The sequence below is a fragment of the Lytechinus pictus genome, chromosome 16 (genome assembly GCF_037042905.1).
Source record: "Lytechinus pictus isolate F3 Inbred chromosome 16, Lp3.0, whole genome shotgun sequence".
In the NCBI taxonomy this organism is placed as follows: domain Eukaryota; kingdom Metazoa; phylum Echinodermata; class Echinoidea; order Temnopleuroida; family Toxopneustidae; genus Lytechinus; species Lytechinus pictus.
In genome coordinates, this window is record NC_087260.1 from 17621328 (window position 1) to 17641164 (window position 19837).

At 35.2% G+C, this 19837-nt stretch overlaps 1 long non-coding RNA gene across 1 annotated transcript; it reads left to right on the plus strand.

Moving 5' to 3' along the window:
• The first annotated feature begins 9944 nt into the window (after positions 1-9944).
• LOC129279310 (uncharacterized) lies at positions 9945-17976 on the plus strand. The gene is made up of 3 exons (XR_008586337.2): positions 9945-10104; positions 15564-16613; positions 16873-17976. It is a non-coding gene; the product is annotated as an uncharacterized LOC129279310 (long non-coding RNA).
• The last annotated feature ends 1861 nt before the right edge of the window (positions 17977-19837 follow it).

Consider the following 19837-nt stretch of genomic DNA (forward strand, 5'->3'; position numbering starts at 1 on the left):
ATTTTGATGTCCTCAGAGACATCTATGATGGACTCTGCACAAGCACCCCACAAACATACTGTGATTTGGCCCGATTCGTCATGAATTGTCACTTCTTTTATCCTTTTTACCGCCTCCTCCTCTCAGTCCAGTAACTTGAAATAAATTAAAACAAGTTTCACAATCTATATCCCATTATTCAAACTTTTAAAGTGAAATTAAAAATTAAAACTTATTAAAAAAAAACGAGAAAGGAATAATTTGAAAATAGCATCGAAATCTTATTCGAAATAGGGATGAAAAGTACACTAATAATAATAATAATAATACTTTTGTTGAAGAAACGATATTCACGTTTGTACCATAGCGCTTTACAAAAAAATTTACATTGAATACAATAATAATACAACATTATCATAAACCATACAAACAAAATAAATCATGCATTAAAGAAATATGACTTCAGGTGCTTCTTAAACGTAGGGGTATTGGCAATTTCACGAATGCTTTTTGGTATGTTATTCCAAATATTGGGTGCTGCTATTCCAAAGCGTTTGCCGACGAGTGTGAAGAGGAATCTTGGTTTTAATAATTGGGTCTTGTCATCTGATGATCGGAGTGTGCGTCTGGGTGTGTAGACTGATAGATTGTTGTTGAAATAAGATGGAGTTTGATTGTTGAAAATTTCATGTACATATAGACAAAGTTTGAAATCAATTCTACGAGCAATAGGCAGCCAGTGTAATTGTCTTAAATAAGAAGAAGTTTGTGCTTGCCGTCCTAACTTAAAAATAAGTCTGGCTGCCTGATTTTGGACACCTTGTAGGCGCTTTACATCTTTGGCAGACAAGAGAGAAAACAGACCATTACAGTAATCGAGTCTGGAAATTATCAGAGCTTGAACAGCATGATGACATGTCTTCTGATCTATAAAACGTCTTATTCGCCACAAACAATAAACATTGAAATAAATTGACTTACTTCTATTCTTGTTGATGATACCGAATGCAGCTTTTTGATGTCCCTGGTCTTGCCTCGCTGTACAACCACTGGACCTATTCTGATGTCCTCTTAGACATCTATGATAGACTCTGCATTGGCACCCCACAAACATACTGTGATTTGGCCCGATTCGTCATGAATTGTCACTTCTTTTATCCTTTTTTACCGCCTCCTCCTCTTAGTCCAGTAACCTGAAATAAATTAAAACAAGTTTCACAAGCTATATCCCATTATTCAAACTTTTAAAGTGAAATTAAAAATTAAAACTTATTTACAAGAAAAACAGAAAGGAATAATTTTAAAATAGCATCGAAATCTTATTCGAAATAGGGATGAAAAGTACACTAATAATAATAACAATAATACTTGTATTTAAGAAACGCTATTCACGTTTGTGCCATAGCGCTTTACAAAATATTTACATTGAATACAATAATACAACATAATCATAAGCCATACAAACAAAATAAATCATGCATTAAAGAAATATGACTTCAGGTGCTTCTTAAACGTAGGGGTATTGGCAATTTCACGAATGCTTTTTGGTATGTTATTCCAAATATTGGGTGCTGTTATTCCAAAGCGTGTGCCGACGAGTGTGAAGAGGAATCTTGGTTTTAATAATTGGGTCTTGTCATCTGATGATCGGAGTGTGCGTCTGGGTGTGTAGACTGATAGATTGTTGTTGAAATAAGATGGAGTTTGATTGTTGAAAATTTCATGTACATATAGACAAAGTTTGAAATCAATTCTACGAGCAATAGGCAGCCAGTGTAATTGTCTTAAATAAGAAGAAGTTTGTGCTTGCCGTCCTAACTTAAAAATAAGTCTGGCTGCCTGATTTTGGACACCTTGTAGGCGCTTTACATCTTTGGCAGACAAGAGAGAAAACAGACCATTACAGTAATCGAGTCTGGAAATTATCAGAGCTTGAACAGCATGATGACATGTCTTCTGATCTATAAAACGTCTTATTCGCCACAAACAATAAACATTGAAATAAATTGACTTACTTCTATTCTTGTTGATGATACCGAATGCAGCTTTTTGATGTCCCTGGTCTTGCCTCGCTGTACAACCACTGGACCTATTCTGATGTCCTCTTAGACATCTATGATAGACTCTGCATTGGCACCCCACAAACATACTGTGATTTGGCCCGATTCGTCATGAATTGTCACTTCTTTTATCCTTTTTTACCGCCTCCTCCTCTTAGTCCAGTAACCTGAAATAAATTTAAACAAGTTTCACAAGCTATATTCCATTATTCAAACTTTTAAAGTGAAATTAAAAATTAAAACTTATTTACAAGAAAAACAGAAAGGAATAATTTTAAAATAGCATCGAAATCTTATTCGAAATAGGGATGAAAAGTACACTAATAATAATAACAATAATACTTGTATTTAAGAAACGCTATTCACGTTTGTGCCATAGCGCTTTACAAAAAAATTACATTGAATACAATAATAATACAACATAATCATGAACCATACAAACAAAATAAATCATGCATTAAAGAAATATGACTTCAGGTGCTTCTTAAACGTAGGGGTATTGGCAATTTCACGAATGCTTTTTGGTATGTTATTCCAAATATTGGGTGCTGCTATTCCAAAGCGTGTGCCGACGAGTGTGAAGAGGAATGTTGGTTTTAATAATTGGGTCTTGTCATCTGATGATCGGAGTGTGCGTCTGGGTGTGTAGACTGATAGATTGTTGTTGAAATAAGATGGAGTTTGATTGGTGAAAATTTTATGTACATATCGACAAAGTTTGAAATCAATTCTACGAGCAATAGGCAGCCAGTGTAATTGTCTTAAATAAGAAGAAGTTTGTGCTTGCCGTCCTAACTTAAAAATAAGTCTGGCTGCCTGATTTTGGACACCTTGTAGGCGCTTTACATCTTTGGCAGACAAGAGAGAAAACAGACCATTACAGTAATCGAGTCTGGAAATTATCAGAGCTTGAACAGCATGATGACATGTCTTCTGATCTATAAAACGTCTTATTCGCCACAAACAATAAACATTAAAATAAATTGACTTATTTCTATTCTTGTTGATGATACCGAATGCAGCCTTTTGATGTCCCTGGTCTTGTCTCGCTGTACAACCACTGGACCTATTTTGATGTCCTCAGAGACATCTATGATGGACTCTGCATTAGCACCCCACAAACATACTGTGATTTGGCCCGATTCGTCATGAATTGTCACTTCTTTTATCCTTTTTTTACCGCCTCCTCCTCTTAGTCCAGGAACCTGAAATAAATTAAAACAAGTTTCACAATCTATATCCCATTATTAAAACTTTTAAAGTGAAATTTAAAATTAAAACTTATTTTAAAAAAAATGAGAAAGGAATAATTTAAAAATAGCATCGAATTCTTATTCGAAATAGGGATGAAAAGTACACTAATAATACTAATAATAATACTTTTATTTAAGAAACGATATTCACGTCTGTACCATAGCGCTTTACAAAAAATTTACATTGAATACAATAACGATACAACATAATCATAAACCATACAAACAAAATAAATTATGCATTAAAGAAATATGACTTCAGGTGCTTCTTAAACGTAGGGGTATTGGCAATTTCACGAATGCTTTTTGGTATGTTATTCCAAATATTGGGTGCTGCTATTCCAAAGCGTGTGCCGACGAGTGTGAAGAGGAATCTTGGTTTTAATAATTGGGTCTTGTCATCTGATGATCGGAGTGTGCGTCTGGGTGTGTAGACTGATAGATTGTTGTTGAAATAAGATGGAGTTTGATTGGTGAAAATTTTATGTACATATAGACAAAGTTTGAAATCAATTCTACAAGCAATAGGCAGCCAGTGTAATTGTCTTAAATAAGAAGAAGTTTGTGCTTGCCGTCCTAACTTAAAAATAAGTCTGGCTGCCTGATTTTGGACACCTTGTAGGCGCTTTACATATTTGGCAGACAAGAGAGAAAACAGACCATAACAGTAATCGAGTCTGGAAATTATCAGAGCTTGAACAGCATGATGACATGTCTTCTGATCTATAAAACGTCTTATTCGCAACAAACAATAAACATTAAAATAAATTGACTTACTTCTATTCTTGTTGATGATACCGAATGCAGCTTTTTGATGTCCCTGGTCTTGTCTCGCTGTACAACCACTGGACCTATTCTTATGTCCTCAGAGACATCTATGATGGACTCTGCATTGGCACCCCACAAACATACTGTGATTTGGCCCGATTCGTCATGAATTGTCACTTCTTTTATCCTTTTTTACCGCCTCCTCCTCTTAGTCCAGTAACCTGAAATAAATTAAAACAAGTTTCACAAGCTATATCCCATTATTCAAACTTTTAAAGTGAAATTGAAAATTAAAACTTATTTAGAAAAAAACGAGAAAGGAATAATTTAAAGATAGCATCGAAATCTTATTCGAAATAGGGATGAAAAGTACACTAATAATAACAGTAATACTTGTATTTAAGAATCGCTATTCACGTTTGTGCCATAGCGCTTTACAAACAATTTACATTGAATACAATAATAATACAACATAATCATAAACCATACAAACAAAATAAATCATGCATTAAAGAAATATGACTTCAGGTGCTTCTTAAACGTAGGGGTATTGGCAATTTCACGAATGCTTTTTGGTATGTTATTCCAAATATTGGGTGCTGCTATTCCAAAGCGTGTGCTTACGAGTGAGAAGAGGAATATTGGTTTTAATAATTGGGTCTTGTCATCTGATGATCGGAGTGTGCGTCTGGGTGTGTAGACTTTTAGATTGTTGTTGGAATAAGATGGAGTTTGATTGGTGAAAATTTCATGTACATATAGACAAAGTTTGAAATCAATTCTACGAGCAATAGGCAGCCAGTGTAATTGTCTTAAATAAGAAGAAGTTTGTGCTTGCCGTCCTAACTTAAAAATAAGTCTGGCTGCCTGATTTTGGACACCTTGTAGGCGCTTTACATCTTTGGCAGACAAGAGAGAAAACAGACCATTACAGTAATCGAGTCTGGAAATTATCAGAGCTTGAACAGCATGATGACATGTCTTCTGATCTATAAAACGTCTTATTCGCCACAAACAATACACATTAAAATAAATTGACTTACTTCTATTCTTGTTGATGATACCGAATGCAGCTTTTTGATGTCCCTGGTCTTGTCTCGCTGTACAACCACTGGACCTATTTTGATGTCCTCAGAGACATCTATGATGGACTCTGCATTAGCACCCCACAAACATACTGTGATTTGGCCCGATTCGTCATGAATTGTCACTTCTTTTATCCTTTTTTTACCGCCTCCTCCTCTTAGTCCAGGAACCTGAAATAAATTAAAACAAGTTTCACAATCTATATCCCATTATTGAAACTTTTAAAGTGAAATTTAAAACTAAAACTTATTAAAAAAAAATGAGAAAGGAATAATTTAAAAATAGCATCGAAATCTTATTCGAAATAGGGATGAAAAGTACACTAATAATACTAATAATAATACTTTTATTTAAGAAACGATATTCACGTCTGTACCATAGCGCTTTACAAAAAATTTACCTTGAATACAATAACGATACAACATAATCATAAACCATACAAACAAAATAAATCATGCATTAAAGAAATATGACTTCAGGTGCTTCTTAAACGTAGGGGTATTGGCAATTTCACGAATGCTTTTTGGTATGTTATTCCAAATATTGGGTGCTGCTATTCCAAAGCGTGTGCCGACGAGTGTGAAGAGGAATCTTGGTTTTAATAATTAGGTCTTGTCATCTGATGATCGGAGTGTGCGTCTGGGTGTGTAGACTGATAGATTGTTGTTGAAATAAGATGGAGTTTGATTGGTGAAAATTGTATGTACATATAGACAAAGTTTGAAATCAATTCTACGAGCAATAGGCAGCCAGTGTAATTGTCTTAAACAAGAAGAAGTTTGTGCTTGCCGTCCTAACTTAAAAATAAGTCTGGCTGCCTGATTTTGGACACCTTGTAGGCGCTTTACATCTTTGGCAGACAAGAGAGAAAACAGACCATTACAGTAATCGAGTCTGGAAATTATCAGAGCTTGAACAGCATGATGACATGTCTTCTGATCTATAAAACGTCTTATTCGCCACAAACAATACACATTAAAATAAATTGACTTACTTCTATTCTTGTTGATGATACCGAATGCAGCTTTTTGATGTCCCTGGTCTTGTCTCGCTGTACAACCACTGGACCTATTTTGATGTCCTCAGAGACATCTATGATGGACTCTGCATTAGCACCCCACAAACATACTGTGATTTGGCCCGATTCGTCATCAATTGTCACTTCTTTTATCCTTTTTTTACCGCCTCCTCCTCTTAGTCCAGGAACCTGAAATAAATTAAAACAAGTTTCACAATCTATATCCCATTATTAAAACTTTTAAAGTGAAATTTAAAATTAAAACTTATTTTTTAAAAAATGAGAAAGGAATAATTTAAAAATAGCATCGAAATCTTATTCGAAATAGGGATGAAAAGTACACTAATAATAATAACAATAATACTTGTATTTATGAAACGCTATTCACGTTTGTGCCACAGCGCTTTACAAAAAATTTACATTGAATACAATAATAATACAACATAATCATAAACCATACAAACAAAATAAATCATGCATTAAAGAAATATGACTTCAGGTGCTTCTTAAACGTAGGGGTATTGGCAATTTCACAAATGCTTTTTGGTATGTTATTCCAAATATTGGGTGCTGCTATTCCAAAGCGTTTGCCGACGAGTGTGAAGAGGAATCTTGGTTTTAATAATTGGGTCTTGTCATCTGATGATCGGAGTGTGCGTCTGGGTGTGTAGACTGATAGATTGTTGTTGAAATAAGATGGAGTTTGATTGGTGAAAATTGTATGTACATATAGACAAAGTTTGAAATCAATTCTACGAGCAATATGCAGCCAGTGTAATTGTCTTAAATAAGAAGAAGTTTGTGCTTGCCGTCCTAACTTAAAAATAAGTCTGGCTGCCTGATTTTGGACACCTTGTAGGCGCTTTACATCTTTGGCAGACAAGAGAGAAAACAGACCATTACAGTAATCGAGTCTGGAAATTATCAGAGCTTGAACAGCATGATGACATGTCTTCTGATCTATAAAACGTCTTATTCGCCACATGTTTCTTATATGATAACTGCATGTGCGTACTACATTGCTAATATGGTTGGTCAAAGAAAAGGATGAATCTAGAGTAACACCAAGATTGACTACACTGCGTGACAATGGAATGACATCATTGCCTACTCTTAGAGTAAGATTATTTGTGGATAATGGAGTACGTGTGAAGGCATTGAAATCGGTCTTTTGGACATTGAGACGTAGAAAGTTGGCAGACATCCATGTTCTTATTTCATTAATACATGCAGTAATATTTGACAAGACATTATTATGATTAACATTATCAAAATGAGTAAAGAGTTGGATATCATCAGCATATACAGTTTAATGAAGGTTATAACGTTTAATTTTATCTGAAATTGGTGTAATATAATTTGTAAACAAGATGGGGCCAAGCACCGACCCCTGAGGGACACCAAATTGTAATGGTAAAGATTCAGATAGATGGCCCTCAATTACAAATTGGGATGACCATTCTGACAAATAAGATCTCATCCACTTTAGCACAGTATCCTTTACACATAATTTAGATTCTAGTCTATCAAGTAAGAGTTCATGATCGACAGTTCAAATGCAGCACTTAAATCAAGAAGAACAAGAAATACCCCACGTCGTTGATCAAAAGCAGATAAAACAAAGTCCTGAAGCCTCAAAAGGGCTGTTTCTGTGCTAAACTTTGTCTTGTATGCTGATTGCATTTCATCATTCAAACCATTACTTGCTAGATGATCAGTGAATTGAACTGCTGCCAACTTCTCAATAATCTTTGCAACATTACTTAGATTGCTAACAGGCCTATAGTTCTTCAGCTCTTCCTTGTTGAGAGAGGGCTTCTTGAGGATTGGAGTAATTACAGCCTTGTGGACATCTGTAAGAAATATACCAGTTCGCAAAGACGTATTTACAATTTTAGTTAGAGAAGAAACATAAGCCGATGCATACTTCTTTAGGAACCAAGTAGGTTGAGAGTCCGATAAACAGGATGCTGAAGACATGTAGGAGATAACAGATCTTACACTGTCCTCAGAGATTACATCAAACTAAGAGAATGACACAGTTTCAGGTGATAAGCTAATATTGTCATCAAACTTTACAGGGCTATTATTTACCAAACTCTTGCGGATGTTTTGAATCTTAGAGTGAAAAACGATGAGAAACAGTTTACTAACTTCATTGGACAGTCAAACGATGGAAGGACTCTCTCATCTCGTCGGAGAAGATTATTAACTGTTTTAAATACAGTCTTAGTGTTGGCATTCTCCAGAGTTCCAATCAGATAGTTTTGCTTGGCTAAGTTAACTGTATCATTAACATGTTTGATACTATCGCTGAGAACCTTACGATTAGCTGTAGATGGGTGCTTTCTCCATTTCTGCTCTGTTCTTCTCCTAACTCTGCGAGCAATTAAGATGTCATCATTAAACCAAGGATTCCTAGTTCGGGATGACTTTTGTCGTTTATTTTTTGGAGCAAACCTATCAAGAGTCTCAAGAACAGTTCTATTATAGAACGAAACAAGAGTGTTCACTGCCAATGTGTCAGGAATCGCAGTCAGATTTCTTTGCAGGGAATCAACATATTTGTTACCATCAATCTGTTTAAAGTTTCTCACAAAGTATTCAGATTTTGGTTTAACCGGTAACGGTAAACACAACCGGAATCGTAGAAAGTGATGATCGGAGATGAAACTATCATGAATCACAAGTTCTTGTATAAAAGTCATATCATCCATTGGTCTGCAGATACCATATGACAGTGCATTAGATGAGAGATCAGTTCTTGTCAGAACTAGGTCAAGAGTATGGCCCATGGTGTGAGTTGGGCCTTTTACATGCTGAACAAGATCAGATGACTCAATGATGGACAAGAATCTTGCAACCTCTGGTTTGTGGGTAAATCAAGATGAAAATTAAAATCACCTAGTAGAATTACGTGTCCAGGAAGTCTCGTCATTTCATTTGCGAACGATTCAAATTCTGACACTAAATCAGTGACTCGTAAACCATTGGTAGACGAAGGCGGTGGGCGATAGATAACCCAAAAATGGAGTAAACAAGATTTGATCACAAGATGAGCATGTTCAAAAGTTCGACACGATGGCAGAACATCCATTTTCCGAAAGAGCTTGATGGATGATCTGAATATTACAGCTAAACCTCCTCCACGGCTGTCATATGGTCGAGGAACACTCACTGAAGAATATCCTGGCGGTGTGAACTCACCCACGATTACTTTGTCATCTTCTTGTAACCAGGTTTCAGTGATGAACATGCAATCAATGCTGTGTTCAAGGATGTAACCATGCAGGAGTGCAGTTTTATTTCTCACTGAGTGTGCATTCCATATACACATCTTAGAATCTGATAAGGAATTGAGACTATTGATATGTTCCACCTGCTTCAAATTGGTATAAGAGTTCTCGGTATTGGCAAAACAACGTTGGCATCTAGAAGAAATTTTAACAGGAATGGTGTTACGAGAGACATCAGAATTAAAAGAGGCTTGGATAACTAACGAATCCTTGGCATGATGAGGAATATACCACAGAACCTAGGAGTGTCATTGTTATTTGACTTCTTTAAAGTTTGTAAAAGTAAAATATTTTTAACATGTATATGTATATATATTATATATATATATATATATATATATATATACAATGAAAGAAATGTATGAAGAGAATTGCCAACGCTGTTGTACATGTATAACTTCACACATTTATATATATATATACAATATATATATACATATACATATATCATATACATCGACGCCTGATATACCTTCTTTCCCACAGGGCGTTTGGATCTGAACATCTTGGTGTCAACTATGGGATTTTATTTACGCTCGGGAACTCCGTACCGTCTGTTGTCGCTGCCTTCATCCAACAGCCTATTCTTCATTTCATGTCTTGGAATGTGATCTTCATCTTGACCGGAGGATTTTCGACATTAGGTATGTAATAGAGTAAAATAAAATGTATATATCAATGATATAGAATTGATAAAGATGATATCAATATAGGCATATGATAGATGAACGCAATGAGAACGGATTGAATGGATGTAAAAGGGGGGGGGGTAATTTTTTAGAGAGATAGAAAGTGACACAATTCTATAGTAAAAACTGATGAAGAAGTCGGGTTCCGAGAGAACTGGTCCACTATTAAACTTAACGTCTAAATACCATTTGCAAAATCCTACTTTAGCCTATTTGTTATTTCCTCTTCATCCAATTGGTCTACATCCCATTGGTCTACACAATATTTGGTCTACTCCTTATGGTATCTTTCCAACAGGTCGACTAAACTTTAAAGCCCGTATTCTGAACTCTGGTTTGAATTCAACCCTGGTTTAAAGTTTTGGTTTAACTATGGAGAGCCAACTGGGCACAAATCCCTAACAGTACACATTCAATTTATTAACTCATATGGCACCGAAATTGTCCATAATTATCCGGGAATGATAACTGAAGTATTTTTCTTCATTATGAAAGCAAAAGGAAACAAAAAATAGTCAACATAAAAATATACAATATAGACAGAATTTCTGAATTTTTGGATCCCCATAACTTTTGCACATGGCCTAAGTTAAACCTGACTTCAGAATACGGGCCTAAGTCTACTTCAAATTGGAATACGGGGGGGGGGTCACTCTTGTCATCGCCTGCTGCACCACTTAGGAGGCTTTCCTAATAGTGCTACGCCTATGAAGGGTTGCCAATTTGAAGAATTGGATTAAACCGTTTAGGGCTCATGTCTAAGGATGCCGGATAGGGTGGGTCCGACATGAGATGCTAAATCTATAGACCAAATGAAAGTACACCGAATAGATGTAAACCGATCGATCAGTGGCGGATCCAGGGGGGGGGGGCACATACGGCCCTGGCTCCCCCCCCCCCCCCCCTTGAGAGCCATAATCAAAGTTCTTAATGTAAAAATGATGTTCTTACACAAGTGTGCCCCCTTAAAAGTCAGAGCATATATTATTAATGGGAATATGTTGTTCAAACACTAGTGAGGACCTTTTTTTTTGCTTGTCAAAATTTTGGTGGACGAAGTAACTTTCAATTTTAGTTGAAAACTTTTTTTTTTTGGCTTGTCAAATTTTCCTCAGAAAATTCAAATTGTTTTATTCTCTCAGTAAAACCTTTACATAAAAAACAAATATAATACAAAGTTAAAATACATGTATTACAAATCAGTGTAAAAGACAGTCTAAAAATTGCATTATGATTCAGAATCATACTGAGGGGTGGCAGCCAAAAAGGAAAAAAATCCTTATAATTAGGCCGACCCATTATTAAAACGAAAAGGTGACATAGAAAATGCAATAACAGGGATATAGCAAAAACATTTCTAAAAACAAACAAAATAACTTAAAAATACACATAAACAATGAACCAAGACATCAAAAAGTGCCATGCCCTAACATAATATTACAATAATTATAATAATACAAGTGCTATACATAAACTATACATCATTCAGCCACTGTATTTCTCAAGAAGGTATCTTTTGAACTGTGTTTTGAATAAATTAAGTGTTTTTGCATTGCGTATTTCATCTGTTAGTGAATTCCAAACTACAGGACCTTGATAAATGATGGATTGTTGAGACAGTGACGTTCTTATTTTAGGAAGATGAAAATTATTTGCATTTCTCGTAGGATAAGAATGTATATTGCAATTCAGGTTAAAATATTCTAATAGAGAAATGGGTAAAAGTTTCCGATAACATAAAAACATAAAGATTCCAAGCTGGTATTGATATATGTCATAAATGTTTAAAAGTTTCAGATTATAAAAAATGGGTGAAGTATGGGCTAAAAAAGATGAATGATTAACTATTCTTATTGCACGTTTTTGTAATTTAAACAGTCTATCGAGATAAATTTTTGCTGCACTTCCCCATACATAAATACCATAATCAAGAAAAGGAGCAATGATAGCATCGTATATCATTTTTAAAATCGAAGATGGTAACATTTTAATTCTGAATAATATTCCTATATTCCTTGATATTTTATTGCAAATGATGTTAAGATGGGATTTCCATGTTAACTTGTCATCTATTGTCACGCCAAGAAATTTCAAAGACGAGACATGTTTGATTTCAGATCCAGCAAGGCTAATGCTTATTTGATCGATATCGACATTTCTATTTGTAAACATCATGAAATTGGTTTTCTTTACATTAACTGTGAGTTTGTTCATATATAACCAGTTTGAAATGTTATCAAGTTCATTGTTAAGAATACTTTGTAGTTCAAATGGATCTTTATGTGACATAAAAATGCTAGTGTCGTCTGCAAATAAAATGTACTTTAAAACCTCAGATGTATTGCACAAATCATTGATATAAATAAGAAACAACAGAGGTCCAAGAATGGACCCCTGGGGCACTCCACACCTCAGATGCCTCCTTTCAGATTTAAAACCATTGACAGTGACAAACTGCTCCCTATTTTGCAAGTAACTTTTGAATAAATCTAAAACAGCTCCTCTAATACCATAAAGTTGTAATTTGTAAATCAAAATATCGTGATCGAGCGTGTCAAATGCTTTACTTAAATCTAAAAATACGCCTAGCATCACTTCTTCATTATCGATAGCATTTGTTACATTGCGAATAAAATTGGTTAAAGCATGAGATGTGGAGTTCCCGGCTCGAAAACCATACTGATTTAAAGACAAAATATTGCACTTCTGAATAAAAGATAAAAGACGACTGTATATGCATTTTTCAAAGACCTTTGAAAAAACTGGCAAGACGGAAATTGGCCGATAATTTGAAAGCACTTCTCGAGATCCACTTTTAAAAATTGGAATTACACGAGCTAATTTCAATTTATCTGGAAAAACACCACAGATAAAACATTTATTAATTATTTCAGACAATGGTTTACATATATAAATATTGATTTTCTTAACAACTTTCATACTAATATCGTCATAACCGGCACTGGTATTGCTCTTGAAATTCTTTATGATATTAAAAATTTCACATGGAGAAGTAGGATTTAAAAATGCAGATTTAGTATTTCTGATAATGTACTTTCCAACATAGTTATTATCAAATGAAACAAATTTATTATTCAGGTTGAATCCAACATTGGCAAAAAAATCATTAAAAACATCGGAAATTATCTTTTCATTAACAACACTACCATCATCAAGAACTATTTTACTAACATGGGTTTTTTTATTCTCTTTTCCTAAAGCCATGTTAATAACATTCCATGTTTTGGTCATGTTTCCTTTGGCATTATTCAGTTGGTTTCTATAATATTATTTTTTAGCTTGCTTAATCTTATCAACAGTTTTATTTCTAACTTGTCTATACACAGTCTTTCTATACGTGGATTTGTTCTTCAGATATAGTTTATATAACCTGTTCCTCTTTTTTATGAGTTTGTGAACATCTTCATTGAACCAAGGTGCACTAATAACCTTTTTCTTTATTCTTACAGCTTTTACAGCTTTTACAACACGACTCGTATGCCTTTGTGAAAATATCATGAAATTTATTATAAGTTTCATTGGCATTCAGATTAAAAAAGTCCCACTCATTGTTATATAAAATGTGCGCAAATTGCAATATGTTATCATCATTTATGTCTCTTTTATAAATAAAATTGTCCTCTCTTGGTTTGTTTTGATTTTTATGAGCAATACAAAATATCGGAAAATGGTCACTGATATCCGATAAAAAAAGCCCTGAATGACGTATTTCGGGATCATTTGTAAAAATGTTATCTATGAGAGTAAATGAATTTGATGAAACACGTGATGGATATCTAATTAAAGGAGACAAATTGTTGGAAAGCATTGTATCAAGAAATTCATCTACATATTGCACTTTGCCCACATGTAAAATGTTTATGATAAAATCACCCATCAAGTAAAACAATTTCTTTTCTGATTGCACAATATGTAAAACTTCATTTAAGTAAGTTAAAAATTGGTCTATTGATTGGTTGGGGGGTCTATACAATACACCTATCAAAATCTTTTGATGGTCAATATCAATTTCAGCAAATATACTTTCAGCTGAAGAAGAACTGAGATCCATATCTACTCGTCTCACATAATGAATATCCTTGCGTATGTACATCCCTACACCTCCACCTCTCTTTGATTTGCGTCCATTGCTGATAAATACATAATTATTAATATTGTAAAAATCAACAAAACAATTCTCATTCAACCAGGTTTCTGTTAACCCTATGACTGTAGATTGCATACAAAGCAAAGATAAAAACGACGACAGGCTGTCAAAATTTTGAGGTAGGCTTCTGCAGTTAAAATGGAAACAACTAAGATGCGAGTCTACATCATTTTTGTTATAGTTTGCTTTTATTAAAGAGTTAAAATATTCAGATGAATAATAAACTGATCTGGATTATGATCATTTACATTGGCTGGCGAGGTATGATCATGCAAGATTTTCAAATTTAATTGCACTTGTTGTAAGTCTGGGCATTGGCTAAAAATGGCATTGAAAGACATATAATAAACACACACAAAAATAACTTACATCTACAGAAAAAGATAATAGAAAATGACAATCGAAAAGATACGATTGCACCCGAAACTGCATAAAATAAGTTTAGTCTAAAATACAATCTGGCTTGAGGGCCCATTTTGGAGAAAACTCAGTCAAGATAGCATCAAGTTTTAAGGGTATAGTTGGCATATGTACAGATAAACGGTACAAATCAGTTGACTAGAGGTCTGTTAATGCTGCTGGCGAAGTAATGAGCTTGCGAATCTCTCGACCATTTGTACACTTGATCATTGCGAAGATTCGACCGTCTGTCGACCAAGCTGTGCGAACTTTTTCATGACGCGAAGTCAGTGACAAGAGATTGGCATTTGACTTTGTCAAGTCTTCAGCAACTACAACTCCAGATCCTTTCAGTTTCCGTCGATTTCGAATAAACGCTAGTTTTGACTTGTACGATATTAGTTTGACAATGATTGGGCGAGGTCGATCTGGATTCTTCTGGGTGTTACGCGCAGCAGCTGTTGCATACGTGTTGCCTTCAGAGGAATCATGTTGAGGGACACGCCTACCAACTCGGTGTCCCCCTTCCCCTTTTGGAAAATCCTGGATCCGCTCCTGCTTTCGATGGTATAATAGCCACCTTTAGATTATAAAGAGGGGAGCCAATGGGGATCAGAGGGTGGACGTTGAGCTGGTGAACGGTCAGTTAGATGTTTTGGCGGGAAACAGGGCAAATTAAAATTTGATCACCAGACCGATATTCGGATGAGAAAGTTGAGATGGTGAATACGGGATGTTAGAGATAGGGATTGGCTCCTTGGTGCAGCTGTGTCAGACATTCGGCGGTTTTCGTATATCTTTGTTCCAACCATTCATTATATTTACTTCTTTTATTTGATATCAACAGGTATGGTCCTCGCCATGTTCTTCAACGTCAAAACACCAGATGGTGTCGACATATAGTAAGAGGATTTGTTTTTGCTTCTACGATGTCTTTTAACAACAACAATTAAAAATGATATGAAGACGAAGGGGCAGAAATAGAGAATGGCCTTTGAGTATCTCGGCATATTTTGCACGCAAAACCACCACCCTCTTCCAAACTTCAAGGCACCCATTTTCTCCCCCCCCCGCCCGCATTACAATTGGTTGGAGAGATTGTACCCTGAATGAAATCGTTTATAACCAGTGATAAAGGTGTGCCGAATTGGATGTGGGAAGATGATTTCGTTTCATTTCCATTTACTTTCAAATGTATCATGTTACATAGACAAAGCTAAACAATTTGCAACTCCGAGTGTGACATTGGACAGTACTTTTTACCTGTTAAGGTGCTCAGTTAATTATTTTTTCAAAGAATTATTCTTGCAGTGCTATTCGCCTGTCTGGATTCTTTATGAGTGTTAAATATAGTGCTTGCTAATTGGTTCCTTTACAATGGTATGCAAATTATGGCTTTGACGTTGTCTCTGCCCCAACCAAGTATGCACAGTTTTCAAGCTGCTTTACGTAAATGCTGGGAACGAGCCATTAAAATATGACTACAAAAGCCCCGTTCCTGGAAATCTTAAGGAGGAAAAATCTAGAATTGATTACAGAGGCAGGCGTTCAAATTCTTCCCTATGATTACCCTTGGTGAATTCAAAACCAAACATTGTTGGTTTTGAATAAATTAATTTATTTAATCATTCAGTTGTGTGACGAGTGGACGAGTTGGCAATAACAAAAACGCCCTAAAGCGGACATAATATGTGAAAATATGTTACTATCAAAGGGCGTCTACAGGCAAAGGCACTAGATATATCTTATATGTAACATATCGTGAGCAAAGGTGATTGTTTATAATACCAGTAGACATGATAGACGGATGCCAATTATATGAGAAGCAGAATAATATGAATAATGATATTAGAGTTTTTTTTTCAATATTCATAATGCATGTAACAATGGGTCTGATGTATAATATCTGAATTACTTTCGCCTTTCTTGCTTGTTGAAATTAAATATTTTCAAAAGATTATATGCAAGGCACTAAAGATATCTAATACGTAACAATTTGTGAGCACTGGGGCCTGTTGCAGAAAGAGTTGCGTTTAAACGCAAGTCAAACAATTAATCGCAAGTCCCAAATGCGCGCTGTTGATTGGTTGAAAATCAAGTTGCGCATGATTTTTAGAGTTGCAATTGATTGCAGCTCTTTCTGCAACGGGCCCCAGGTGATGTTTGCTCATACTGTCAATAGACATGAGAGACGGATAGATGTCAAGCCAATATGAGAAGCAAAATGATATGAATAATGATACTAGTACTAGTATTTGTTTTCAATTTTCATAATGCATGCAACGATGGGCCTAATATCTAATTTTTGAATCACTTTCGCTTTTCTTGCTTGTTAAAATCAAATATATTTTATACAAAAGATTTTAAAACTTTTATTGAAACTATTGTTCACTAATATTGAGAGAAGAAATTTATATTTTTAATCGTATTATTATAATAATTGGTGAGACGAAAGTTGTATTTTTTTCGTAATATTATACCGATTATCTCACCTAAAATGTGTGTAGCATTGTAAGTGGAAAATTGCATTTGGTATTTTATGTCTTGCTTCTCGGTAGATTTTTCATCCCTTGTTCTAAATATTGTAAATGAATTTTTAACAATTCTAATTATTATTAAAAAATAATTCGATGGTCAATTATCAAAAAACCTATATTAACAGTAATGAATGCATGTAAATTTTAAGAAATAGTTGCATAAATTTGTCTTTATGCTTGTGTGCTTTTAAATATTAGGGGGCTTACTGTTTTCATGACTGCCTTGTTTCGCGATCTTTTAAAAATATATGACGTTCATATTTTCTGGGCTGCAGGAATTTTAATTTTGATATTATAATACTTATTTTACCTTGCGTCATTTAGAGAAATTTAAGCGTATAGATAATCATGGTGCTATTTTGGTCTCCGAGAGGCACGAATAATGAATGGTTATCTGGAGTATGTCAACTTACATTTTGTTCCCAACATGGTTATGTCAAAGACCATGGGCCTGTTGCAGAAAGAGTTGCGTTTAAACGCAAGTCCCGAATGCGGGTGCTTCATTGGCTGAAAATCAAGTAGCGCAAGATTGTTTAGTTGCGTTTGATTGCAACTTTTTCTGCAACGGGCCCCCAGCGCTTAAAAAGCTAATACAGTGGTATTATGGGAATAAAAACTGCGCCTGCTGAAAGGGCTCTTGATCTATGATTATAATAATAATTATTTGGGTTTATATTGAATATTGTGAAAATATTAAATGAAAAAATAGAACCAATTGAAGAATATGAGAAATGTGTGATTTCTTGTTCTATAAATTGTTTTCTGTCGAATTTTTATTTTTTTTTACCGAATGTTACAAACCTTTAAGATTTCAAAATCACATTACATATATTACAGAGATGTACGGTGGTAGAAAAAATAATATGATTTTAACCAATTAAGTGAAATCAGACAGACACAATACTGACAGCTCCATCAGAATCAGAGAAATAACAAAATTATGAAATTATGAAAGGCTAAAATCATGGAAGGGTTTAAACACATACTAGTTTAGTTTAGTTTAGTTTTTTTAGGAGACTGCCCTCTTGTGATAACAATGGGAATATACGATATGAGTTGATGCACCAACGCAAATGATTTGTTCCTGATATGAGGGAGTTTGGTCAAAACGGAGCGACAATGATACCGGTCACATTATTCTTATACAATAAACCTTTGCGAGACATCCTTAAAATGTATTATCTGAGCACCTTCAAAACCCACTAGAGCTAGCTGTGGTTATTTACAAACTGTCATGCACTCGTGTACAGCTGGGGAGGGGGGCTTTGGGGGACTCATGCCTCTTCCACCCCCCCCCCAAAAAAAAAAAAAAAAAAAAAAAAAAAATACGTCCAAGAAAAATAGGAAATAGGGAAGGGTAAAATATATTATTTTCTGAATATTATTTCAAATCTATCACAAAATTGAATTTTTATAATAAAAAGTTGAAATTTTTGCTCGCTCGCTTCGCTTGCTTGCAACTTTTTACGCGATACGCTATATCTAGCCCCCTAAATTTATTTTGGCTCATTACGCCTCTGCTCTCAAGTAAACATTGATCTTATTATCGTTTTATTTGTTACGTTTCGATGCCCCCTCTATTTATTTACTGCGCCATGTGCATCTTCTCCATTTAATTTAAAAGATAATCATCATAATAATTGACATTCCCATCATGTTATTTGGTGTATAATAAAGAGCGTGTGTGTGTGTGTGTGCGGCGGTGGTGATGTGACATTATGGGCTTATCATATTAAAGCTCAGAAATTAAATCAGCTCAGTGGTCTGATGAACAAAATAATGTGTATCTGTGGGCCGTTTCATAATGCTGTTCGTAAGTTAAGAGCGACTTTAAGAACGACTGGTGAACCTTTTTTACGCGCTAAACCATCGTCAATGGTGTATTGGCCTATAATTTACCCAAAGAGGGATCCCCACACCCACATACAAACATCCCCCCTCTCTCTCTCTCCCTCTCTCTCTCATTCTCTCTCTCTCTCACACATACACACACACACCCTAATGATATGCAAACCAGATTTCCATTGGCGGTGGTTTAGCTCCTAAGAAAGGGTCACCAGTCGTCCGTAAAGTCACTCGTAACTTAAGAAGAGCTTTAAGAGACACCCACCGGATGTTGTGCGATACCAGACAGGGCCAATTTGATGTTTTTGTTCTCTCGTGTCTATCCGAAATATTCTATCTTATCCGGCATTTATCATTTAACAGTGTTTCTCGGGCAATCAAAATCAAGGAAAGTTGTCAGACAACAAATGTTTGTGAAACGCTCCCAAGATTATTTCAATAAGGAACAACTGCTGCTGTCCTCGGATGAATTGCTGATGGGCGCCTGCGTGTGCGGGTGTGTAAGATTACATATTGTCCTCAGTATTATGATCGTGTGTATGTGCGTATTGTTGTTAGGGTGTGTGTGTGTGTGTGTGAGAGAGAGGGGGGATGTTTGTGTGTGGGTGTGTGTGTATGTGTATGGGGTGAATATATATCTGGATGGTAAAATGCCGCAGTTACACGAGTGAAGCCGTCTCAAAACACGATCAAAGGTATTCCGTTATGTCCAATAGCATAACCATCGGTCGATTTGGGA